Below are 27,430 nucleotides of genomic sequence, written 5' to 3'. Positions count from 1 at the left end.
CCTTGGTGTTATGAGGCTTAAATACTTAATATTTATGAAGGGGATCATCAGATGAAAGGCTCAGAGAATTATTGTTTTTAAAGTGTGCATATAGCAGAGGGTTGTAGGGTACAGCGATCCTACCCATTTCTAACCATCTCACTATAGAAGAGCGGCATAGCTAAAGAGTTTTAAACCCACACTCTACATTTGCTGGCCAGCTTAAACTGCGATCGTTCCTTAGGATCAGGAACACCGCAGAATTAGCAAAGATCAACTGCCGCGTTATGCTCTGTCGTTCACTGTGCATATGTATAAATATAGCTAAGTTGATATTTGCTTTCGGCATCGTGAAGAAACCCTCCCTGTTTTTTCGTCTTCTGTGCTTTCTCTAGCTCCAGCGTCTCCTTTTCTTGGATCCTCGCCTGTCTCCTCCCACAGAAAGAGGTGGGGGGGAGAGAAAAAAGGTCACGTATGTTTGGAAAATATGTAGGTCAGTGGAACATTTCCTGCACTTGTGCAAAGGGAGACAGGGGAGGGAGCGCTCCTCTCCTTCTCTCTGCAGCTTTTTCTTCCCCACCCTTTTCCTCCCAAAAGCAAAACCACCCGTTCTTCAAAAGGGGGGGGGGGACGAGAAGCGATCACCGGGTCCCTTTTCAGCCCTGACCAATTTTGAAGCCCAGCTACTCTTTCCTTGCAAGAGAGTCCGATTATAGCAAAGCAGCCGCAGCCTTCCCCCTCCGGCTAATTCGGCAACCACGCACTAGCGCTTCCGCAGGAGCTGCACCCCGATGATCACCGGTCGCAGGCCGGGCTGCGCCCCAAAAGCTCTGCTGAGCTGGGGTGAGGGGCGATGCAGGATTTGCTGGGAGGATGCTCCCTCCTCGCCCCCGGGGCACCAACTTTAAGGAGAAGTCCCGGGATTGCAGCCTCCCTGCCTCTCCCCTCAGTGCATTTAACTTAATGCACCAGGACGGGCCCCAGCCAGCAGCCCCTCTGCCCCCCGACTTCCTTCTCCTCGCCCCGCAGCAGCCCGGGGTGCTGGCTGGTTGGCGGTCCCGGTGGAGTCCGCGCTGCCGTGTGTCTCTGTGCGGTGCGGCGGGGAAGCAGGAGCCCGGCATGTGGCGTCCCCTTGCACCATGAGATACAGCGGGGGCAGCAGCAGCAGCAGCCCCAGCAGGAAGGCGGCGGCGGCCAGAAACCTGGGCTTGTAGTGTGCGAGGACCAGTTTGCCGGCTCCCGAGCCTGGCCCCTTGCGAGAGTGGAGCAGCCGCCGCCGCAGCGGCACCGGGAAGCACCACAAAAGCGGCGGCATCAAGCCCAGCAGCAGCAGCCGGTGTCGGAGCGGCCGCGGCTCCCGCGCTCAGGTAGCCACAGCGGACAGCAGCAGCAGCTGGGCTAAGCCGGCCCGCCTCCCCCAGCACCCCAGGTAAGGCGCAGCCAGCCGCTCCACGCCAGGGGAACTGGCTTCCGCGTGTGTGTGTGTGTGTGTGTGTGTGTGTGTGTGTGTGAGACTGGGTCAGCCGGGTCAGCCCCTCACACACTCCTCGCATTTTCCGCATTCTCCTCGCATTTCCCTCAAGGACAGGGAGACGCGCGTGGGCACACGCACAGCTCCACTCTGGCTGGGCATGACAGGCTGCCCCCGCCGGAGTCTAACCAAAAGGGAACCGAGCCCGAGCCCTCGGGGCTCTGCCCCAAGCCGCCAACCCGGGTTTCATGCTGTGGGCGGGGTTTGATCCCCTTGGCCCTCTGGCAGAGCCTCACACACGAGCTTCCCTTCCTGGCTAGTGGGATGGAGGTGGTGTCTTCTGGGTTACTCACTCATGTCAGGACACTGTATAGCCAGTGGTTTGCATTTTAATGGCCATCACCTCTGACAGTAGGAGGTGTCGGCAAGAACTTGGGTTGTCAGCTACTGTCCATTCAGAAAACACACACACACACACACACACACACACACACACACACACACACGTGTTCGTTTTAATTTTTGAGTATTTGGCTTGAACATGGAAAATGAGTTGGGAAAGCGCTGATGGCCCCTTCGCCTCAAAAATTATCATGTGACTGTATTCATACAGAGTTGAAGAGGGATCTGGGCATTGATGCTGCAGTCCTTATTCAAGCAAAGTTCCCATTAAGGTCGGTGAGAGTTTTTCCTGAGGACTGGGACACAAGGTTGTCATTTGCCAAGAGCTTCTTGTAATTTAAACCATTTGTCAGTTTTCTTGTAGTTTTCTTTTCCTTTGCAGACCAGAAAAAAAGTTACTAAATAGACTTCTAACAATATGGATTTTGTTTCCTAAAGAGTTGTGTAGTGTTTCTTTCCCGTCAGGGCACTGGAGTGATTTAGCAATTAGTGAGGATGTTAATCCAAAAACTTTACTTGGTATTCCTTAACTGCTTACAGGATGATATCTTACTTTCACTCCAGTGATTTAGAAATAATTAGCTGTTATAAATATTATAGCCAGCAGAGGAACTTTAATCTTTTTATGTTACTAAATCTGCAGAAAGGCTATAAAACCCCTTAGTGTGGGCATGCATAAAATGAGCGTTAAGTTTACAAATTCAACAAGTGTCCACTGTGGCTGTACCTTGAAGTGGAAAATTGTCTCCTTCACTCATGTATGAAATGCTAATTTGTATCCCATACTGATGTTTGTTTAGTTACATTAAATAATTAGTTATTGCAGTTTCATGATGTAATCAGCTCATCCATTGATCTGTATCTGTTTCTGAAACCTATTGGCTGGCTAATGAAAGGCCCAAACAACCACAGTGCATTTAGGAGTAATGTTATTCATGTGAGTACCCACGAGTAACCTGCATGTGTGAGGGTTTGGGGCCAATAATATATGTCATGAACGTAACACTAACAGTTTATCTTTTCTTATATTTTAAGATACAGAGCAATGATTTCATCTTCTTTTCAGTAAAATTTTCAACAAGTTTTTCTGTAACTTAATTATAAGCAGTGCAAGTAGTGACCTCTATAGCTAAGGTTGCTCAACACTTCCCATTATAAACCTCTGTTTTCAACTGCTTAACTTCGTGAAAAGTAAATGTTTTGGGCTGAAATTTTCCATGTTGGTGTCTGCCTATGGCTGATTTATTTATTTTTTAATTTTGAGCTAAATTAGTCCAGTCACTTCTAAGAATGATAGTAGGGAAAAATATATTGTTTTCTCCATGTTAAAAAAAAATCTTACAACCATTTCTTTGGGAAGCTCTAATGCCTCCATAAATTTGGCAGGGATGTCACCCCGGTGGCAGGGATGTACCTGTGAAAATGTAGGTTGCTTCTGTGAAAATGTATGCAAATTTGACCAAGTTATAAGCTTTTAAAAAGCCTCAGTTTGCACATGCTTGGTGGAGACTTGTTAGAGTTCAGCTGCTAAATTTTCTGAAGACTGTGCTGAGCATGCACCATCTCCTCACAGCTCCATTCTGTGTGTGCCATCTCCACAGAGCAATTGAGCATCCTCCAACCTAAGGCTGCAAGGGCTGAGCAGGCAGCTTCCCTGTGGTTGCTCCTCCTCATTTTCAGAGGCTGCAGTGGTGCTGAGCACCAGAACTGAGAGAAGGCACTGTGGAAGAGATGGAGGAAACAGCAATGCTCAAATGAAGAGGAGTGATAAGTAGTGGGGAGAGGGGAAAGAGATGCAGGGAGGGAGGATTTGGGCATGCAGGGGTTAGGAGCAGAAGTGGGGGAAAGGGTGGGAGCTGAGGGGGTCAGAAGATGGGGGGATGGGAACAAGAGGTGGAGAAGGGCAAGAATTGGGAATGGGGAAAGACAGGAATGAAAAATGGGTTGGGAGTAGCAGAACAGGGGCAAGGTTGGGAGCTGGGGGAGGGGAAGGAATCCGAGTGGATAGCAGCAGGCAAAGAGACGGGGGAAGACTGTGCAGAAGGATCTATAATGACTAGAGCACATTCCCCTCCAGAACCTGAAATTGAACCTAGTATTTTGGCGTCATAACATTCCTTTGATAGCAATTTGTTGTGAAAGTTACTGGCAAAGCATGTGTCTCCATCCTCTTCTACTGGCAGGTCCATATAGAAGATGATAACCTTCTACTGCTACCAGTTACTCTGTTAACTCAAGTGATAAGAGGACTTTCCTGTGGATCTAAAGAACCCAACCCTGCTGATGACCCATGTGGGGCTCAACATGCTTCATGATGGAATTTTTGTTTTTTCAATTTTAAAGCTTTTAAAATCATAGGAAATTGCATAAAAGTACATTAAAAGAATATTAAACTTGCAAAATTCTATGGAAAAATTGTATATGGTGATGTACTTAAAGGCTATATCACAAGGGGCCAAATTAAGATTACATGGGTAGCCTTAATTGTGGTATTTCCTAACTTTTGAGCACTTGACTTGGCAACCTTAATATTCTTTTCATGTTGGGTTTTTATATAATGAGCGTAAAGATTTGAAGAGCTACTGTCAGTTAAATACATATTTGTTTAAACATATAATTTTCAACCTACATACCAATTATCCGTATTATTACTATAATTATTAAAAGTGAAAGAATTTTTAAAATCCAATATATTTCACTATGTATTTTCTATGTTTACTTTCTGTATTTCTCTCATCTCATCCTGGACAATGTAGAATTTTAATGAATTTGGTTTTACTTTTGTTTATAGTTAGTTTCATTTTCAGGTTCCTAGTGCTGCAGTGTTTGTGTTTCAGATTCTGCAGAGGAGTATTTATTTGTGTAAACATGGCAGTTTCTGTTGGTTTGATTTTGTTTTCCTGTTGGCCCTAGGTTTTATAAAAAAATGTTTATTATAAAATTAGGGTTAGAGCCTTCAAATACTTATTTTTGTGAATAAGTTCTCTCACACAAGTAGTTCTGTGGAAGTCAATTCAAGATGACAGTACCCTTTTAATAGATTTGTTATGAGACTGCTTAATTTTTTAAAAAATAAATGGTTTATTGTCCAATTTAAACAAAATACAGAGGTATTAGTCTTATCGATATCATGTTATTATCTGGTATGTCACAATATTTATTCATAGTATAAGGCTCTGGTCCTGCTCTGTGATTCACTTTGGACTGCTAGGCCTGCATGGAGCCCAGTTGACTTCACTGGGGGAAAGGAAAGGAAGGAAGGGAGCAGGATGGGAACAGAGAGTGACAGCTTCGTTTCTATCCACTAGGAATTAATCAAAGATTTCTAAAAAGTCATACCAAATCTTTTCAAATTTGTGTGAGGTCCCTCTTTGAAATGTTACCTGCTTTTTAGCTGCCAGGTCAGCCAAGATGCTGTGCCAAGCTTCTATCCCTGGCAGCAGTCTGCTCTTCCATCTAAGCAATATAAGTCATTGGGCTACAAGCTCTGTTCTAGAGAACCAAGCTTTCCTTGAATTGGAGAGTTTCTGAGGTGAAGGGATATATGCCAAATGTAGTTCTGAGAAATAATTTTTAAGATGTTCTTGTTATTAGGTAAGTCCCAAACCATGTGAGCCAGTGTGGCTCCAGGTTATGCACAACTTCAGCAATCTGTTTAGGCAAGGCCCATGTACTGTAGCCTATGCAGGAACCAAGTATATTTTTAAATGCTAGACTATTTTTATCATAATGAACAAAATTTACCTTTTTTATCTAAAGACTTTATATTGTTGCCAGCTTCTGGATGACAAAATAGTAATTTTTTTAAATTAAAAGTCATTCTGATAATATTTGCTAGCTTTTAAATGAATTCATCCTGATTTTTTAAATAAACAGTCTCTCACTATTTTTAATCAGTTGCTAACACTACTCTGTTTTCTGGTACAGACACCAAAGTTGGCAGTTTTTTAAACTAGCAAATACACACACACGACTCTTTTATACTGGATGGATTTATTTAAATCAAAAATATATAAATCACCAATTTTAATCATCATTTAAATCAACAATCAGGAAACCTTGATTTAAGTGATCAAATTTAATCATGTGTTGTATTTATGCTGTTTATTTTCCTAAAGAAAGGTTGATTCTCACTGGTTAAGTAAATCATGTTCCATTGTAACTAACTATATCCTGTACTCTAAATTTGGTGCATTTTTTTGCTAACCAGGAGGATATCTATGGCTATAAACATTTAATGAAGCAATTATATAGCTTGACTAACATTTATTCAGATTCTTAACTTTTAGATATTTTTAGTATGTTAGAAAATAGTGAAATATGCATTTCTTATTTACCAGAATATGACTAATTTTTTACTTGTGATTTGTGTCTAGCTGTATGTGAATGGAAATTCAAATTAAATAAAAAATGCACAAAAACACAATTTAAATGTTTTAAAATCAGACTTAAATGTGCTAGATAGATAAGAAAAAAAGTTTATCAGAACATATTCTACATTCAAAACTGATTTATTACACAAAGGAAATGTCTGTAGTTAATGAATTGCCCTGATTGCTTCTGGTCACCATGTCCTTCAAGATTTTAGAACCAGTAGATCTCATCCTATCACACCTAGTTTTTCTTCATATACTGGAAGAGGAAAACAATCTTTCCTGCTTTTTTCAACTCCCACTTTGTTTCTTAACTTTAAATGACCTAATAATTAAACTGAACTAGCTGAATAAACTGAAATGAAAAAAATATTCTACCTATTCCTGCAGAAAAGGCTATCACTGTTAAAAGCTAGTTTAGAATGTCAACCAGTTGGGTGGTTTGATTCTATTTAAAACTTGGCAGAGGTACTGCTCAATATTTGTTGTATTTAATTTCATTATTTTAATAGTTTAGACAGGGGTAGGCAACCTATGACACGCGTGCCAAAGGCGGCATGCAAGCTGATTTTCAGTGGCACTCACACTGCCCGGGTCCTGGCCACCAGTCTGGGGGGCTCTGCATTTTAATTTAATTTTAAATGAAGCTTCTTAAACATTTTTAAAACCTTATTTACTTTACATACAACAATAGTTTTGTTATATATTATAGACTTCTAGAAAGAGACTTTCTAAAAACATTAAAATGTATGACTGGCATGCAAAACCTTAAATTAGAGTGAATAAATGAAGACTTGGCACAGCACTTCTGAAAGGTTGCCGACCCCTGGTTTAGACCTTAACATAAATTGTCAATTTCAAATTTAATTTTAAATAGGTTTAATTTAAAAAAGACCTATACTTAATTTAAATAAAAATATCTGTTTGAAAAAAGCCAATATTTTAAAATAATTGATTTTTATGCATCCTGATATTATAAAATAAAACAGCAGACTCTCATACTTTTTCATGTTAGAGTGTTGTTGAATAAGCAGTTGGGGGAAAAAGAAAATACAGTCCACCCTCGATATAACGAACCTGTCAAGATCCAGGCCTTTTGTTCATCATAACCAGGGGTTCATTATAGCAAAAGAACAATCACAACGAATCATAAACTGCTGGAGTAAGTTAATGAAGTCGCCTTGGATAGAGGTGTTAGTTTAATTAATTAATTAATAATTAAGGCTAAAAGTTGGTTAGGGAGGGAGAGTTTTGGTGACCTCTGCGACTTCAGCCCCTAGCGGAGGAGCTCCTGGCTGTCAGCCTCCCGCAGAAGCGGGACTCTTGGCTTCAAGCTGTCAGCCCCAGGTGGTGGGAGGCAGAGTGGGGGCCCACTCCTTAGTTTTGCCCTTGGGCTCAACTCTGCATAAAAATTGTCCATGAATATGCAACATCCCTTCCCCCCCCCCTTTTTTTTTTACAGTATGGTAATGAAGGGCATTATTCCAAGGGTGTACTGTATCTAAAAGCACTCCTGAGTTTTGTATTTCTTGTTCAAGCTGTTTTGTGTTATTTAATAAGCAATATTAACCACACTTCCCGGTGGTGACAGCGAAACAGTGTTTTGGACACTGATTCTATTGAACAAATAGACATCTCTTTTTCAGAGAGCTGTCAGATTGTTCCGTCTATTGAGCAGACCAACGGTACAGGTTCTTGGGTGCTCTGTAATCAACATTCAATCAAGTTAAAAATAAAATATACAAAATAAAGACTGGAGCTAGAAAATACATTTTTAACAAATTTAGGTTCTAATTTGGCAGTCACTCTTACAGGTCTGTCACTATGATTTATTCTGTTTTAAGAAAGCACGTCCTTCATTATTCAAACTTCATATTTTTACGTTCCTTCCTTTAAAAAACTTGACCTCGCTAGGTAAGTGGAATCACTGGGAAAAAAATTTAAACTTAGACATCACACCAAAATAATTTTTTGCATAAGGAGTTTTTGACACAATCATATTGGGTTTGATATTTTGCAGTTGATGAACTGTCCACCATATTTTCTCTTAATTCACACTTTGAGACTCCAAGCAACTTTTTACATTGAGGGCTTCTTTTCAGAATGAAGCTCTCACTTTGGCTGTCTGAATCAACCCGTCCTGTGGAGCCTCTGAATCAAATGTTGTAAAACTTAGCATTGCTGGGTTATCTGACTTCAGTCAAATACAACAAGTGGATTGACATTCAAGGCTTGCTCGCACAGTAGATCCATTGACTGAAGTGGGAATACTCTCACTGATATGTGATATTGAACATTATCTCTTGTATTGTACAGAAGAATTGGAATTAATTTTCCAGTTGCAGGAGTTGATGGATATTGCATCTCATTATTCATAACCTTTGTTTTTGCAAAGTTTTCAGTTTGGGGGCAGGAGATATATATATATATATATATATATATATATATATATATATATATATATATATATATATATATATATATATATATATATATATATATATATATATTTGTTCTAACTAGATGTATCTTCTTCACTAGGCCTTATGGAATAAGTCTGCAGATTCTACTTCTGGCATTTTATCTATTTCTGGTTTTCTCATCCAAAACAGAAAAAGGTTTTAAATTAGAGGCTTTACATTAGACAAATCCATATGGTATTTATACTTCTAGTGAAAGTTTCTTTAATTTATGATAACAGAAAAAGTTGCTTTATTATTTCTTTATGGCCCAAGGGCATTCTTTACCTTTTCATTAACTCCATCCTGTTCCTCAGACCCACATCTATATTGTTCCATCTTCAGTTACAAAATTTTTTTTTTCTATTTCTCATATTTTAGTGATCTTGTGCTACATTTTCAGGTACCCTAATAAGCCTTTTTTTAAAAAGAGAAAAAAGCCATTTTCTTATTTACATATGGTATTTTCTCAGTGTTTCTGCAATGTACAGTAGTATGTCCAACTAGATATCCCGATCAAACAATAGTTCTTTTCTAATTGAAACATGCTGGCGTATTTCCAACAATTTCAGGAAGAGTAATGCATAGCACAAAGATTAGTCATACAAGTTATTGTTTTAACAATTGTGTTGTTTTTACGATAAAGACTAGAAAGTCTCCATTACACTGTATATTGCTACTGAATTCTTTTGATTTCCATTGAAGTGAGAGGAAATTTTGCCTGAATAAGATCCATAATACTCAGCCCTCCATCTGATTGGTCTCCGAGTGATAATAATCAGTTTAATCTTTCCTGTTTCTCTCAAGCACAAGGGCCAGGTTCTCAGCTGCTGTAAATTGGCATATCTTAGTTGATTTTAACAACTACAATTATTGAAATGAAAAAAAACTGCCGAGAATGAGTCCCCTAATAGCCACATTTTCCTTAAAGATATACAGTGCAACCTTTTCAACAACCATGTACCTGGCAGGTATTCAAACTTCCAGTATTCAACCCTTCGGAAGCAGAATTTCATTTGGGGCCTGATTCTGCAGTCCTTATTAAGGCAAAGCTTCCACTGGCGTCAAAGGATGTTCTGCTTGACAAAGGGCTACAGGTTTGGGCTTTTGAACATTTCTGTCCCCAGCTTCTTAGGTAGGTGTTATCGGAGTTAAAAGCAATGAACAACAATATAGAGTGCTTGCTATATATAGCAATTTTCATCTGAAGACTTCAGAGCAAAGTAAGAATTCAACCTGTTCGTTGAATCTGCCAAAGCAAGATTATACAGGTTTTCTTTTGAATTTTTGAAAATTATTCAAATAATATCCACACCCATACTAACAGCTGCATTTCTTTATTCAGTGGAATTGCACAAAAGATAAATTTGACTGAAAGACTGATTCACTAATGCTATACCGCAACATTGTTGTAGTTTGTGTATTTGCAAAAATCAGTTAACAGTGTACAACATTTTTTCTTCACCCTATTAATCCCAGCTAAAATGGCATCTCACAAAGGCAATGATTCCAGGTGCCCTACAGGTTATCTTAAAGGAAAGATGAGAGACGGAGCCTCTCATTTCTCAGTAACTGGATTATGAGATCTGTCTCCTCTCCTTTTTAGTTCTCTCCCACCTTTGTCTGTTACTATTTTTTTTCTATTTTTTGTAAAAAAATTGTTTGGCATGGGGAAGATAGGAATCATCTCAGATCCAATGGATCTTTTTTTCCACCTTCCAGGCTGACCAATTCAAAGCTGTTATCCTGGGAGAAATCTTTGTCTTTGGGTACATAATTCCTTAGCTTAGTCCCCCTAGATGAGAACATTGTGGAATGCCCTGAGCAGGCTCTATGCATGCCCAACATCATGGCCCTAATTCAGGAATGTAACCCTATTCAGAAAAAGCAGCAAAGAATCCTGTGGCACCTTATAGACTAACAGACGTTTTGGAGCATGAGCTTTCGTGGGTGAATACCCACTTCCTCAGATGCATACAGATCCAGACTAACACGGCTACCCTCTGATACCTATTCAGAAAAAAACTTAAGTACATGCTTGAAGTTAAGTACATGTGCTTGCGGTTGATCAAGTGCTCTCCTGAACAGGGACTGGCTAAAGTACGTGGTGCTATCCAGAATCAAGGCTAGGAAGTATACTTCAGTGAGGATGGGTAGATGGGAAGGGGGTGGTCCTAAGCAGTGACGTTAAGCACTACATGGCTGCTAATAAGTGAGAAGTACCCTCTGAAAGTCAGTATAGTACAGAGGTGCCCAAGTTCTTCTCTGAGCCAGCAAATTGGAAGTTACCCTTTATCTGGATATGGCCCTGAGGATATTAGCTGCCCTGAACTTTTGGCTATCCGTTTGCTTTATTATGCGTCTTCTCCTTTAATTTCTCCATATATGACAAGGATGACATGAGCAGATTTATAAGTCATTTATTTTGTTTCTTCAGCTTTATAACTTTTTAATATTTTCTCTTCCGCAAGCTCTAAAAGAAGATTTTGTTCCCAGTTCCTCATACATTATATCTGATGTGATTTGTGTCTTAATTTATCAATTTGTTGTTAAACAGCCTGATAAATGTTGATTCTGTGTGCTAAGTCTTTGGAGAATTACCTTGTATTACATTTGTTGTGGAGGATTTTTGTAAAATATATAAACTATTTTGTCAATGTGCAGTGTTGTAGCTCTTTTGGTCCCCGGATATTAGAGAGACAAGGTGGGTGAGGTAATATCTTTTATTGGACAAACTTCTGTTGGTGAGAGAGAAGAAGGGAGATTGGACTGGGAGTCATTGGATGGGAACTGTGGGCAGGGGAGAAAATAGTATGGGATCATGTAATTAAAGACTTTATCATAATACATATGCACAAGTGGGCTGAATTAGGGGTCTGGCATTTCCTAATTTTTGAGTGCTTGACATTGCAACTTTACTGTTCTCTTAATGTAGTTTTTTGTGGGTAATTTCCTAGGTTTTTAAGAAAGTAAACTGAAGTCAGAAATTCTGTCATGTGGCATCATATTGACACCCACATGGTTCATTAGCATCACTGGAAACTTTAGATCCACTACACAGACCTCTGCCATTTCACTGCTAATGAAGTAACTGAGAGCAGTAATAGGTTTTTTTCATCTGCTACGTGGACTAGTACTAGATGGAGATAGGATACTTTGCTAGTGGGTTTCACAGGTATTTCCTGACAGAGGAGGAATAGTGAGACTCATAACTCCTGGGTTCCATTGCAGACTCGGGAGGGGAGTGTGCTCTAGTGGGCACAGACTCTTCTGCCTATTCCCCCCTAAGTGTGACCCCTTCTGCAGCATCCCCTCCTCTGCTCCCACCCCCGTCCGGTCTCTTCCATACCCCTGGCTCCTCACTCCAGTTCCATTCTCCTTAATTACCAGTCCCAATCTCAATTTCTTGGGCTTCTCATCCCAGTCCTAGTCTCCTTGTCCTGCAAGTCCTAGTCTCACCGCTTCAGACTCCCCATCCCAGTCTCTCTCTTCAGCTTCGAATCTCCTTGCCCAGCCGTTCCCAGATCCATCCCCACTCCTCAAGGCTCCTTATCCCAGTCTCCTTGCCCAGCCACTTCCAGTTCCCCCATTCCCAGATCCTCATCTGATCTCTCTCACTCCCTCACAGTCTCCAGTCATCCTCCTGTCCACATTCCCCATCCCCACTGACTCCTAGTCCCACTCCCGCCCCAGGCTCCTTTTGCAATGTCAGTGCCCCCCTCTGCTGCCACCAGCTCCTTGTCTTAGTCTCTTTGTCTGATCATAGTTCTCCCGACACACCCCAGCTCCTTGTCAAATCAGTCTTCCCTCATCTCCTTCCCCTCGCCCCCCTGGTCTCAGTCTCAGTTTCCTTGTTCAGCCAGTGCCAACTCCTCCACCCCAGCTCCAAGTCCCAATCTTTTCTCCACCACAACTCCCAGTCCCAGTTTCTCTCATCTCTAGTCTCCAGTCCCAGTTTTTGTCACTCCCAACTCCCCCTCCAAGCTTCTTGTCCTAGTTTACTTCTCCTGCCCTCCCTGCAGGTCCAGCAGCTCTTGTCTATTTGAATCATGAAGCTTCATCCTCCATTCTGACTGTGCCCAGCAGGGAGATCATAAGAGCACAGACGAGACAGTCTCTCCGTTCTCAGTTCATGTGCTCGGACCCGGCATGGCCTGTATCAGCCCAGCAGGGGAAGTCCTGCTGAGCCCTGGAATGGAGCATGCTCAGTGCAAAAGGAATCTTCAGGATGATAGCTGCTAAAATCTAAGAAGTCTCTACAGAGCATTTCAAAGGCTGATTTTCACAGGGACAGCAAAAGGCACATTCCTGAGACAAAAGTCACCCCTCTACCAAATTTCAAATCCCTGCTCCAAAGCATGGGGGCCCAACAGCTTTTTTTCTTTCAATTGACAATGTATTCTGCCCTAGCCACATTTTCGGAAATGTCTGAACCATTTTCACTTAGAGTTAAAGAACAAAAATAAGCCTGAAGAACACATCTGACATGTAAAATTTAAGCCCAAATGGTTAAAAATTGGTGAAGTTATAAGCAACTGAAAACAGGGGAGTGTATAATGGGGAGTGTTGGCAACCTTAATAATAGGCAACGCTACTAGTCCTGACCATAATTACTCTAGAACAATCCACAGTTCCCTAGTTATTGTTTGGTTTTGAGGTCTCTAAGACAACTGTGACACTGTCATCCAAGAAATGTCAGATCAAAAAGCAAAAGATTGACAGAATAAGAAAGATTTTGTCATCAGTGAATAAACCTACAGAATGGCTTGGCAACGAGACTGGGGAGAAACCTCCAGAATGGTTACTAACTGGATAAAAGTACAGAAAAAAGGTGTGGCTTAAAATAAGCTCTCCTCTGTAAGGTGTACAATATAAGCTTTGGAGTAACATATTCTTTTCTATAAATCCTACTGCTGATCTGAGCGTGAGAATGAAACCAACAATTAAAATTATTCAACATACCAGGCATTGGAACTCGCTTACTTATTTTCTACTTATTTGGTCACCTCTCAGAACTATTTTTTAAGCCAGTTCCTCAGAGGCCTTCAATACCTCTCTCTCTCTCGCTGCATGATGCAAAATATTAATCTTTATTCACTAGAGGCAAACACATTTCAGGTCCAAGGAAGAGGTGAAAAGATCATTTTGGTACTTAAATCAATTTAAGTTTTGTAGACTAAACTGTGAAGGCTGCCTTTTTTCCCTGAATAAAAGGATTAGAGAAGCAGACAAAAGAGGCAGCAATTTTTTATTTTTTTTTCTGCTGTTGATAAAATAGAGAGACAAGATGGGTGAGGTAATATCTTTTATTAGACCAAATTCTAATCTCAGTGCCATCCTGCCCCACCCATGTCCTTGTCCCAGTGTCTTTGTCCAGCCAGTCCTAGTTCTCCCTGTGCACTCTGGTTTCTCATCAAATTTGTCTCCACCTCTCCTCAGCTCCCTTCATCTACTCCACTGGTTCTCAGTCCCAGCCTTCCCTATCTCCTCATCCAATTTCAGTCTCTACTGAGCACTGGTGAACTATGATTTTTTTCCAAAGGCTTTATAACATGGATATGGATGGATTTTTACAGGGACAACAAGGACATATCTCTGACATAAAGACCACATACTGCCAAATTTCAAATTCCTGCTCCGAAGAATGGGAGCATTGGATCTTTTCAAAGAAAATGACACCAGAATTTTTTTAAATAGACCATGTATTTTTCACTAGCCTTGTTCTTGGAAATGGCTGAACACTTTTGACTGAAATTTTCCAAAAAATTCAGCCCAAAGCAGATACCCAGCATGGAAAGTTTCAACCTGAATGCTTAAAGTTTGGCAAAGTTATAAGCCCTTTGTTTTCAGTTTAAACTGATTTTTACTGGAAAAAAACCAATCAGATTTTAAGTATTACTTGTTTTTTTCCAGTTTTCAGCCTACTTTTGTATCATTCAAATATATAAAAAATAACTTGTTTTATTAGGAAAATACAATACACTGCATGAGGTACATGTATTAAGATTATACATTAGTCTGTGTGTATATGTAAAGCTGCCTGTTGAAGTAAGACTATGTATTAGTCTAGAAGATACACATAATAAACAAACAGGCATATGCGCAAGTTCTGAAGTCCATGCACATTTGAACGTACTGATAAATCTCACCCACACCTGTAGATTGCCACGTACTTTTAGGGGCGAAAGAAAAATGCAGACCTCTTATTTACCAGGCTGCACGTGGCAATAGACTGTATAGGTAAGGGATGCAAGGAGGGTATGGGTCACGATGCAAACTGCAGGCACGCACACAACTAAAATTAATTAATTTAAAGTTTTATTGGGGATAGTTACAAGGTGTAGGGGTGCAGCGTATGATTAGCTAATAGGGTTAATGGAACTTAAAACATACAATGGCTAAAGTATTTACTATCAAACAATATTTATAAACAAAGATGCAGTAAACAATATTTATAAACACAGATGCAGCATTTAGTAATAACCAATACTTACGAATACAAACCAACTCATAACGACCGGCAAACATAGAAACTCTGCTTAAAACACGTGAGCTGAGAGAGGCTTCGAGGTGATCAGGCTCGGTTACGGGTGTGCACAAGGTACACAGGATTCGTTTTTCTATCTCCTCTTCTGCCTGCACATGGCAGACCAGCCTAAAATACCCACTATGACATCATAGAAGTGTCATAGGGGACGGGCCCAAAAACTGTGTGTGTTCGTTTCTGATTGGTACAAGTATTGGAGCAGGTGCCTAAAAGTCTGGCTTCGCCCCCAAAAGGTGAGGAAATGCATATAGTTTAGAATGCGTTTAACACTGAATGACAAAAGAAGAGGCCAGGGCAATACCAGTATGGGCAAGTTTTTAGGATGCAGACAGGAACTTATCTTAACATGCCCCCGTGCCCTGGCCGAAATCGTTTGGCCGAAAACCTAAACTTCCGAGTCCAACTCCTCATTCCCACCTACGAGGGGATGTGCTTCGGTGGTGGAAGCGATGTAGGCCGAGGCAACAAACTTGTGAATGCAGGCTTTAATGAAGGCACATCCGAGACAGAGAAGAGTGAGCCCAACCAGAAGGGACACAAACAGGGATTGGAAATAGGATTTGTAGGGCGCAAGGCCAAACCAATCGAGCCATGACCAAAACTGGAAGGACTCTTGTGACTCTTTGACAGTAGAGCTCAACGTTTGCAGGTCTTTAACAATTGAGGACAAATTAGGAGAAATAGAAGGCAAAGAAACGCAACATTTATCAGCAAACTCGGGATATACTTCAGCAAATTTAGTACAAAATGAGGGAGATTGTAACAAATATTGAATCATTAATCTATTTTGAATACTATACTGAACAAGGGAATTTAACTGCTGATTAACTAAGGAGAGGCCTTTGGCCATAGTATTAGCAAGCATTTCAATAGCAAGGGATTGAAACAGCACTTGATCACGTAACATCATATAACCGACAGGGTTAAAACTAACAACAGAGGAGGCGAGGGAGGAAGCTGCTGTTTGCAAACAAGTCCAAAATGAGCGGGTACTACGATGGTGTTGGTGGCTAGATGGCAAGGTATAAATACCTCCCCCCTGTAGATACAGGGTGCCAATGGTGCATATACCCCAGGGGTTGGGAGGAAGCACAGCAAATGCGACATTACCGCAAATCCAAAAATGACCGGGTCTTAAGGAAGAAATTGTGGTATGGCTCCACCTATTATTGTTCACGGAGGAAAAGCTAGATGCACGATTGATACATGCAGCCTCAGCATGATGCATATGCTGGGCATGGAACAGATACGTATGTGTTATGGAGGTATAGAAGGTTCCAAAAAGAATGTTATAATTAAGATGATAAGAACAGTTAAGGGGAGGAGGGTAGGTATAAGTAAGAGTGGGTTTAGTTAGGGAGGTATTAGCATAAGAGAAACTCCACATAGAACAATTAGAATAAGTACCCACCCAAGTAGGGGCTGGGGTTAAACTATTACCAACAAAAACCCAACAATGAGATGCTGGAACTCTAATACTTTCAATTAAAGGAAAGCTATGATCACTTCGACCTGAAGCATTAAGAACTGGAAACACATAAGAATTAAATTGTGAAGAACAATTATTTCAAACACTAGAAGCAGCCCACTGCACATAGGGGGAAGAACAATTTACATTAGACAAATTAAATGAAGAAAAATGATAAACTATTGGTACAAATTGAAAGTGTAATGGATATTTAGGTGAGAATTGAGTAGAGCAAACAAGACAATCTTCTGGATTCAGCGCTGACAGGGACTGGTTTCCGCTGACCTCCTGCACCCAGTAGGCGGCGAACCATGTTTGTAGTCCACCTTCTCCTAAGGGTTCCGTGCGCAAAGATGTTATGAGGAAGGGCAGTATAACCTGTAAAACAGAATAATAGGAGCCCTGCTCAGGGGCATTAGTTTGTTTATTAAGAACTACATTTGCTGAGCCAGTTATGATGAACTAGCTTGTTACCGGGGGTACTTGTAGCCACTAAGTAGGTGTTAGGGTACTTGCCGGCCCGGAGAATGGTGGTTTTTATAGATTTTTGATGGCCAGAGGCTTGGGGTTCTGTAAGCCAAACCAGTTGGCCGGTGTTAAACATGGGGGACCAAGGTGGCTTAGGTGTAGGTGAAATGTGAGGCCAGCGAGAGTAACTTTTGTTGAGTGCGATAAGTACCTGGGGTAAAAATGAGCTCCAGTTTTTAAAATCAGGGTTGGGGTTTGCTGTTCGCAACATAGTTTTAAGGACTGCGATTTTTCGCTCTACCACACCATTGCTTTGAGGATGATATTTAGTATGGATGTGAAGGGAAGCCCCCCATCCGAAAATGAGTTGTTCAATGCTTTTGCTGGTAAAGGGTGGTCCACCATCTGCTTGGACTTCAGTGGGAGTGCCCCAGGCAGCTGCTGTTTGCTTAAGAGCCACAGTGACAGAAGCAGCATTGGTTTTATTAAGAGGAACACAAAAGGTTTGTCGAGACCCCAGATCAACAGTAACTAAGGCTTTTGGAAAACGACGAGCACCTGGCAAGGGTCCTATTAAGTCAATTTGCCACATACTGCCTGGGGCAAAGTGTTCTGCAGCGTATCCAGAGCGCTCATATCGGGGACGATTCATAGTTTTTACCTGCACACACTGCAAGCAGGACTGAACAATGAGCTCGCACTGACTGCGGCTCACGTCAGGCTTTTGGTTAGAAAAGCTAGATAACAGGCCGTACAATTTTGTGGGTGGTAAGTGTCCCCATTCTTCGTGGAGCCAGCGCAACAGCGGGTCTGCCTGTACGGCGGGATTTGCCATATGAACTTGGGAGACCTCTCTCATTCTTTGATCAAGACTGGAATGCAGGGGGTTAGAGTCTGGTCGATGGGAGGGACAGTGCGTAAAGAAACAAGGGTGAGAGAATTTACGAATTAGGGCAAAAATTTGGCCCCACAATTTAACAAAAGCTGAGGGAGAGGCTTGCTCAATTAAAATGTCTAAACAAAATTGAGAATCAATACCTAAAACAACTTGCTTGTTGGCAGAGTGGGCATTAGCAACATGTTGGGCAGCTAAAAGAACGCCCTGCACCTCGCATTCTTGTGCGGAGCAGGAGGGGAGCAGTAACTGCACATTAAAGTGATTACATGTGGAACAAAGAACTCCTGCCCTAGGGGATGGTGAGGTGCCCCCGTCAGACACAACCCAGGGATCATATTTTACTTCAATGCATAACGGTTGGTGAAGGGGGGGGGGGCTAAGATGTCATCACTGGGAGTTAGGGGCCATGCCTGCCAAGCTACCTCAACCTGGAAACACAGAAGCTGCCAGGTGCGAGTAGTGCCATGAAACTCGGGTGGAGGGGTACTTGTAAGCCACGGGATTAAATGAACACGTGGTCCAGACAGGGTACCTGGGATAGGGAGTTGGGACCAGTGACGCGCACTGGACGCAGCCAGTAGCATTTTTCCCACTAGACCATAGTTGTACTGGGGTCCAGACAGGCGATGGGCCCAATTGTAAATAGCATTACCATGTTGCAGTACAGTGAACCCTACATGGTGTTTTGTAATAAACAGATTAATGTTGAGGGGTTCTTGGGAATAAAACAGGCGAGGTGGGGGTTAGAGGCGAACCAGCCAGCTAGTTTCTCTAAACTTTGCTGTGCTGATGCATTCCATACTTCTTGGGAGCGTTTAGAAGAGAGAGAGCTTTGTAGGATTTCTAGGTTAAAAATTAGCTGTGCCGGGATATATTGGCGGTGATAATTAAGGAGACCTAATAGCTGCTGAAGCTCTCGTTTATTTTGTGGAGGGGCTTCTGTCCAAGGGTCTAATACACTGGCTGGGGCTTGAGTGTGAGTGGTGGGAGTGAAATGGAGTCCCAAGAATGAGAATTGCTGGCTGGCCTGCAGGTGGCTCTTTGTTTTGTTAATTTGCCACCCATCTGCTTCTAATGCATCAATTATCATTTGGGTGGTACTTTGAACTGCTTGTGGATTGGGCCCACAAATGACAATGTCATCTACATAGGTTAGCACATACACATCCTGTAGGGGTTTTACCTTTTGTAATGTGATATTGAGATGGGACGATGCAAGTGCAGGAGAATTACAGAACCCCTGTGGGCAAACTTTCCATTTATATTGGACGCCCTTAAAAGCAAAGTTTAAGATTCCTTGTGTGTCTTGGAGTGGGATTTGGTAAAACATATCTTTTAAATCAAGAGTACATGCCCACTGATTACTTGCATCGCTTAGTTGCCGCTGTATTTCGGGAATGGTGACAGAGCTGGAAAATGCGATAGGCTTTACACGGCTGTTAGCTTGTCTGTAATCAATGACAAGGCGATATTTAGAGGGATCACCGGGCTTTGGAATACCCCAACCCGCAGACAGAAAGGTGGATGCAGTGACCCTTTCTATTTTTTTTTCTTCTAGAAGCTGAGTGAGCAAAGCTTCAATAAGGGGAAGCCCTTCGGATTTTGTGGGAATAGGGGAAAATTTCCATGGCTGGGAGTTAACTACTTCGGGGGTATAGGGGGAATGATCGCCTACGGTTATAGGGAGGGCTTGCAGAATTTGATCATGCAGTTTAAATTTTTTAATATCTGAGACACCTAGCAGATTTTTTGATCCCAACAAGGCCTTTATTTTTCTTACGTATTTTCCGTGGGCAATTTTAACCCAAACCACGGATTTTTCTTGCACTGCATTGAGACCTTGAACAAACATAAAGGAGCCAATAGGACAGTGGGGAACGTTTGGCTCAATAACGCTAACTTGAGCTCCAGTGTCTAATAAAAAGGAAGTGGGGGTGTCACCGTTAACTAACAGGGTGGCGTATGGGCGTTCATCGGTGGGATCTTTAATTTGGGCCGGGCAGCATCCGGCCCCTATTAGTTTTTGTCCTAACATAGTCCTCCCAATTTTTCCAGCCTAGCTGTTCGGCTACATTTTACTGCTCTTGGTTTGACATTTTACACAGGGCTTCTTTGGGGATCCCTTTGTTAAGAAGGAAGCCGAATAGTGCCCGTTCAGCTTTAGTTCGCTCAGGATATTTTTGGGGATTAAACTGACTTTTTGGAGGGTTTTTTGGTGGCGAATCAACTGGGAGAACAACAGGCGGGGGTGGCAGTAACAACTTAATTTTACTAACCACTTCAAATAATGTTAAGATGGGTCTGCAAACGGCCGCATGCAAGTGCAGCATGGCACCAGTATCAGCTCCAGGGGCAGCTTCTAATTCCAAATTAACCGCCTCTGCTGAGACAGGAATTTGGGTGGGATCAGTAACGTGTATAAAGGGTGTGGCCACCAATTGCTGTTGAACAGTTAAATTAAGTGGATTTTGTAGTGGATCCCACAGGGCTATGGAAGCTCCTGTGATTGCCCATATTAGATCGTGTGGAGTAACTAAGGTTCCCGGAGGGATATATAATCCTTTAAAACTGCCTTTCATTGCTAAAATGGCAGCTGCCAGGGTGGTAAGAGGCCAAATGCGATTATTTAATAAAGCATGACCCGGGAAGCCTCGTGCCCAATTGGCCGTTTTGGCTAAGGTGCCGGCCTCCTCGCGGTCCACCAATTCTGCTCCATGTTCTAAGGCTAGCCTCCCGACCCAAACCATAGGTGCCTTGTCGGCTTTTCATTGTGTTTCCTTTAAAAACTCTTTAAGTTTGGCCTTAGTACGTGTTCGCAGTTCACTAACCTGCATGGTGTTGCCTGTTTGTGCGTCTATTTTAGTTTTAGTTATTGCAATAGGCAAAGCTTCTGCTGCGGTTTCAGATTCTGCAAATTCTGGGGCTGTTGGCAGAGCTGGATACAGAGGAGTTTTAGGAGCTTCATATGGGGGTGGCAAAATTTTCCGAGAGGGACTTGGGGGGGGGTAGTGATGGGCTCTACCTTTTCTGTCTTCTTCTCATTATTACCTTTAGGAGAGCCTGGGGCTGCCTGTTTAGCTGCAAACATTGTGCCTCCATGGAGGACAGAACACAGATCGAGGGCCTTGCATATCATGCTAAACAGGACGGTGGAAACATCCTCAGATTTATATTCATCAGGTCGCAATTTTTTGGTTTTCTTAATCAAATTTAATTCTTTTATCATTTGGCATAATAATTTATGTACCGGATCAGCAGGTATTACCCGAGGTGGGGGAATTAATTTGGAAACGGTGCCTCCAGATTTTCTAACAATGCGGCTACATTCTCTCCAAAGTTGAGAGGGATCTGCAGCACCGAGGTTTTCCACAGTCTCCGTGCACTGAGGCTGCAGGGAACAATTGGCTGGCTGACACCTAAAGCTCGGGTGGCACCGAAGGAGGCATCCCATATCTGCCAGGGTTAATGGTACAGTATAGCCTTTTAGAGTTTTGCCCGAGCCAAGAGAACAGATCTATTTCTATTTTTGGATTAGTCGAATTTTGGCTAGTAAGAATGTGAAACTGCAAATGTTGGAACTGTTCAGTTTCATTATCTGTGCGATCTGCAGTGTGTCACGGGCATGGCCCAGCCTCCGTGCATCCTGTTCGTGACGCCATGTAGATTGCCACGTACTTTTAGGGGCGAAAGAAAAATGCAGACCTCTTATTTACCAGGCTGCACATGGCAATAGACTGTATAGGTAAGGGATGCAAGGAGGGTATGGGTCACGATGCAAACTGCAGGCACGCACACAACTAAAATTAATTAATTTAAATTTTTATTGGGGATAGTTACAAAGGGTAGGGGAGCAGCGTATGATTAGCTAATAGGGTTAATGGAACTTAAAACATACAGTGGCTAAAGTATTTACTATCAAACAATATTTATAAACAAAGATGCAGTAAACAATATTTATAAACACAGATGCAGCATTTAGTAATAACCAATACTTACGAATACAAACCAACTCATAACGACCGGCAAACGTAGAAACTCTGCTTAAAACACGTGAGCTGAGAGAGGCTTCGAGGTGATCAGGCTCGGTTACGGGTGTGCACAAGGTACACAGGATTCGTTTTTCTTTCTCCTCTTCTGCCTGCACATGGCAGACCAGCCTAAAATACCCACTATGACATCATAGAAGTGTCATAGGGGACGGGGCCCAAAAACTGTGTGTGTTCGTTTCTGATTGGTACAAGCAAAGTTTACACCAAGTAGGGGAGCAGGTGTCTAAAAGTCTGGCTTCGCCCCCAAAAGGTGAGGAAATGCATATAGTTTAGAATGCGTTTAACACTGAATGACAAAAGAAGAGGCCAGGGCAATACCGGTATGGGCAAGTTTTTAGGATGCAGACAGGAACTTATCTTAACAACACCATGTACACATTTCAAACTGTTAGTGTAAAGATATGACACACTAAAATGGGAAGAAAAGAAAAATCTGTATCAGAATATGTTTCAGATCACAAAGAAGTAGAAAGTTTTAATAAAACAAAAACAGGAGAAAAGGATGAAGTTGAATGTATGTGCTGCAAATGGTGTAGCCCAATTATTAAATGTAAATATTTATAGGCTACTAGTTCTAAGTCTGCAACTGTAAACTGTTTATTTAAATGAAAATTTTATTTGGGGATTAGAGATTTTGTATTGTTTTCTTAAACTCAGAGGTGGCATTGTGTTTTGAGTTCTGTTTTAGTTCTTCAGCAAACCACATTGAATTCCATTCAAGGCACTAATCTACTGAATACTTTTTCCCCTTTCCCATCCGTCCACCAAAATAAGCCCCAATATTTATCCAGAAAAATTATTAATAGTTTTTTCACCTGGTTTTTTCCACCAATTTTCACTTGTTTTTGTTGTAGAAAAATTTAAATAAAATGAAAACAGAAAACGAAGGGCCCTAGTTATAAGCAAATGAAAACAGGGTCTTATAATGGGAAAAGTCATGCAACCTTAACTATACAACTTAATAATAGGTGGTGCTAGCTGTTCTGCCCATAATAAGGTATAATGGTCTAAACAGAATAGAGGGAGAAATTAACATTTTACCCTGCAATAAAAATGACCTTTCTCTTCTATAAAGTGCTCAAGGCTGAAGATTTTCTCCCTGATCACTCTGTGATGTTATAGTATAGTGTATTGAGGGGCCAGTCTTCCTGTCTTCTCAAATTACTTTTCTTTTTACTATAAAATTTAGGATGAGGGAAAATTTAAAAGTCACATTTATTCTTAATTCTGAGATCTAAAATCAACAGGCTACCAGTGTGAATATACAAAAAAAAAGAAACAGAAATGGTATTATATGCACATTGTGGGCTGAATCCAGTGTTATACCTGCAGAAGGTCTGGCACAGTTTAAGGGTCCAAAGGTGACTTTAAGCTGAGTTGGTCAGCAGGTACTCTGTTTCAACTGCTTATAACTTCCTGAAATTTTCACCTATCAGGCAGACATTTTTCAGGCTTGGTGTCTGTCCCAAGGTGATTTAAAAATCAAAAAAAATAATAAAAAATAAAAATGGTTTCAGTGTCTGAAATAAATGAAAAAATACTTTCTCCATTATAAAACAATTCTGACAGCGTTGTTTCTGAACATCTATACAGCTAAAAAAAGATAGAGTAGAAAGATTAAAATTGGCTTGGAAACTGTAATCTGAGTAAATTTAATGAGTAAATAATGAGAAACAAAATAAAGTATTGAATTCCTCTGTCATTTTTACAGTCACTTTTCAGAAAAGACCCACAGTTTAGGAGGCATTTGTTAAATTAAATTCCATTCATTTTGGTATAGGAGTAAAATCAGATTTGTTAAGATTTTTTCTGAGTGATAGCTGAAGTCATATGTTACTGAGGATCATAAATAATATACTGTTTTCTTTTTAAAGCCATACATATTGTATCTGATTAAATATTAGTCGTTCATATTTCAGGTTATTTAAAATGGCTACAAATATATATAGTTAATATAAATGATTTCAAATATCATCCATAAGTAACAAAACTTAAGATTGAACAGGCTTTCTAATTAGATTCTGCTCTTCTAATTCCATCTCTTTCAAACAGATCAACAGACATGAAATAAACTTTTTATGTACACATTTATAAATTATACACTGACAAAATCTAGTGCAGAAGACATTTAATTCTTATGAATTTGTTCTTTGTAACAGGCAAAAATAAACTTTAGGAATCTTGCTATTACAGAATGTTTTCTCTCCTCTTGCATGTGCTGTTCAGGCTTACCTTTGAACTCATGCTCATGGCCCTTTTGCTGAAGAAGGAACTTAAATATATGCTTAAAATTAAGCACATTCTTAACTACTCTGCTGGATTGGAGTCTATATCTTATAATAATCTAATGGTGCCATATTCCTTGTTACTAATGTATATTTTCCCTCTCCCATCCAGTATGCTTACAAAATAGCACCCTTTATACCCCTTTTACCATATTTTTTAGGAAATTATTTTTCTAGCCGCCGAGACATAATTTATGGATCAGACTTTATAGTATACTGCTAACAATCAGATATAATAAACAGAAAATCAGTAGGTAAACTGTGTTGTGCTTTAAAGCTTGAAGGACAGAGGCATAAGTGTCAACTACAGTGAGTTTGCAGATATTTGCATATGCAAGGATCAGATAATGTAACTATTCCTGAATAATAAACCTGACCTTTTTTCTGACTAAAGAGCATAAAAACCTTCCAGGAGATAGTGATTGACCAATGTTATAGGTGATGCATATAAGCTAAAATCAGCTGCAATTAGTCAGACACTGTGATGAGAGTTGTGTAGGAACAGAGCCCTACATCTTTCTTTGTCACTATGCAAGGCTCCCGAGCTCTAAGAAAGAATAACAATGTAAACAAGAAGAGTAAAAACCTTCATTGTGTACATACTTCAGATCCTGCCAGACTGATGCATTAACTCCATGGCTTATGGACTTCAGTCAGCAAAAAAGTGAGCAAGCTCATAATTTAAAGTTTGATTTGTTTATTTATTATTAAAAATATTAAATATGTTTAAAACCGCATTAGTGGCATTGGACATTGTTAAAAACGTTGGCTAATTTGAAAATGAATTTAAATGATCTATCCATACATTCAGTTAAGAGAAACATTCTTTCATGTAGAGTGTGGAAACCAAAAGCTCTTCCATAAACTTTCAAGGGACCCAGTTAACATTTTCTGAAGTCCAGCCATTATAGCTACAGTAAATATGCTGTTGTCATGGTAATGCACTGATCAAAGTCTGAAGGAAGAAAACTCAGGCGTTGTTATGTTTCATAGTGTGAGATGAAAGGATGGCCTGACTAGAAATAAAATAGAATTGATAAGCATTTAGTTCAAGTTGATTTTCCATCCTTCTAGAAAGGCATATTTAATTTGAATTTTAAATTAAACTATTTCAAAATAACTTTGTGATTTCATGTAGTTATTCAAAGTATAGTTAGTACTCAACATTATGCATGTCAACATTATCATGAAAAGGCAACTTTTTGATGCAGATAGTACTGTATAGCCGAAATCCATTTCTCTCAGTTATTTTGAACAAGATTAACACTTTCCTGTATGTGACTACGCAGAGGAGTAAGTGGCAGTACATCAAGGCACACTGTGGACATTTTAGTGTGTGGTAGCAAGGTCCACATGGCAACTTAATGTGTGGCAGGCTAGTGCTCTGTACATTCACACTGTGGTTTTTCACGCACTAAGTCTCTGTCCAGAGAAGCCGGTTTAAATACCAAGGTGCTAGGGGAATTAAAAATTACTTTAGATATATTCCACAGCTTGCTTTTTTCTCCCGAACTACAGTCTGGATGCGGAAAAAAAAAATCAACTATAAGAAAACATTTTAGCTTCCTTCTTATTCAGTACAAGACTCCTTGCAAGCTCCACTCCACTGAGATTTTGTGTTTTGATTATCACATTTTCCATCCATTTGGTAGGGAGATACATAAGGTTGGGTTTAGCTGTTGCATAGAGTGGAGTGTTAATGTTGCTTGTGTATATTAAAGTAATGACAATGTTGAGGATAGGGGAAAAGAATCCCACAGGAACAGAACATGAACATTAATTATAGGGAAAAAATATATTCTTAACATCAGACCTCACACTACAGGAGGTCCCAGTGTGACTATTATGGGAACTTAATTACTACCCTCCCTTTACCTTTTCAAGTCAGCTCTTCTTCATAATGAGAATAATTTCACCATTTATATCACCAGTGTAGTCAGATGTTACAGAAAAATTATCTTTCCTGGTATTCCAGTCAGTGTGTGTGTGTAAGTGCAATAGGTACACCTGGTCCCCTTTGGGGTCCCTTGTGTCTTACTTCATTGTTTACAAAACACTGTGATATCCTCGGATAGAAGTTGCTCTGCGACAGTAAATGTGAAGTATTGTTAAGGCCACACAATGTGGCAGTGCCAGGAATATAGTCCAGTAGTTCCTGGCTGCCAGCCCTCAGCCCAGTCAGTGAGCCCCTCATAGTCAGTCTACTGCTTACATTATCTGTACTGGCCCATATGTAGTGTTATTAGATTTACACATTCCAAACTAAATAACTCTAAAAATAGCAAACAAGCCTTTCCAAAAATAATTAAAGGCACCAGTCCTCTTTGGGGCCAAGTAAATAAAATAAATTTGGAGATTCTGGGCCCAAACATTTTTTAAGATATTATGTTCCTTTCACCTCCAACTCCCTGCAAAAAATGAAAAGAAGAAGAAAATTTTAAATAGTGAAATACTCCAATTTTATAAGCTGCTGTATCTCACAATGCTCTTTCCAATTCCCTGCAAACTTTAAAAATATCTTTACTGGCTGATAAGTGTACATGAAAAATTTCTGCTGGATATTTTGATAAATTCTGAAGTAAATTCAAAGCTGAAGTAAGAAAGCTAGTTATTACTGAAACATACATAGTACCCTCTATGGCAGCGGTTCTCAACCTGTGGCCCACAGGCCGCTTGCAGCCTAATTAGTGCAGAGCTGCCGCCCATGTGACATTCTCAGGTAATATATATATTTTCTGAAGTGACCCACATAATATATAGAGAGCTGTATATGTGGCCCACAGTGGTAAGTAGGTTGAGAACCACTCCTCTATTGACATATAGGAATGTAAGGAATTGGCTGTGGATACATTATTTCTGTTGCTTTCTTGATTACCTTATAAATCACAAGTGATGGAGTGTGAGGGAAAGTAGTGAGTTATGAAAAGTTATCAATTTCACGAGGAAATTATATATAGGAATCCTATTAATTATTATATTTGTGCATCAGCATTGATCATAGAACTAAAAATTAGTAGTAACTTAGGTTCAA

General features: G+C 40.6%; 1 protein-coding gene across 1 annotated transcript in view; it reads left to right on the top strand.

Annotated features, from left to right (window-relative positions):
- The first annotated feature begins 513 nt into the window (after positions 1 to 513).
- The window catches only part of NPAS2 (neuronal PAS domain protein 2), a 153,201-nt gene continuing 126,284 nt past the window's right edge, over positions 514 to 27,430 (top strand). Inside the window, exon 1 of the mRNA XM_030570249.1 lies at positions 514 to 1,408. The gene's annotated coding sequence lies outside the window, so the exon portion shown is untranslated. The remainder of the gene's footprint in view (positions 1,409 to 27,430) is intronic.

Source organism: Gopherus evgoodei, chromosome 1 (assembly GCF_007399415.2).
Source record: "Gopherus evgoodei ecotype Sinaloan lineage chromosome 1, rGopEvg1_v1.p, whole genome shotgun sequence".
Taxonomy (NCBI): domain Eukaryota; kingdom Metazoa; phylum Chordata; order Testudines; family Testudinidae; genus Gopherus; species Gopherus evgoodei.
Note: the sequence above shows the minus strand (reverse complement) of the source record. Positions and strands in the feature narration are given on the sequence as shown.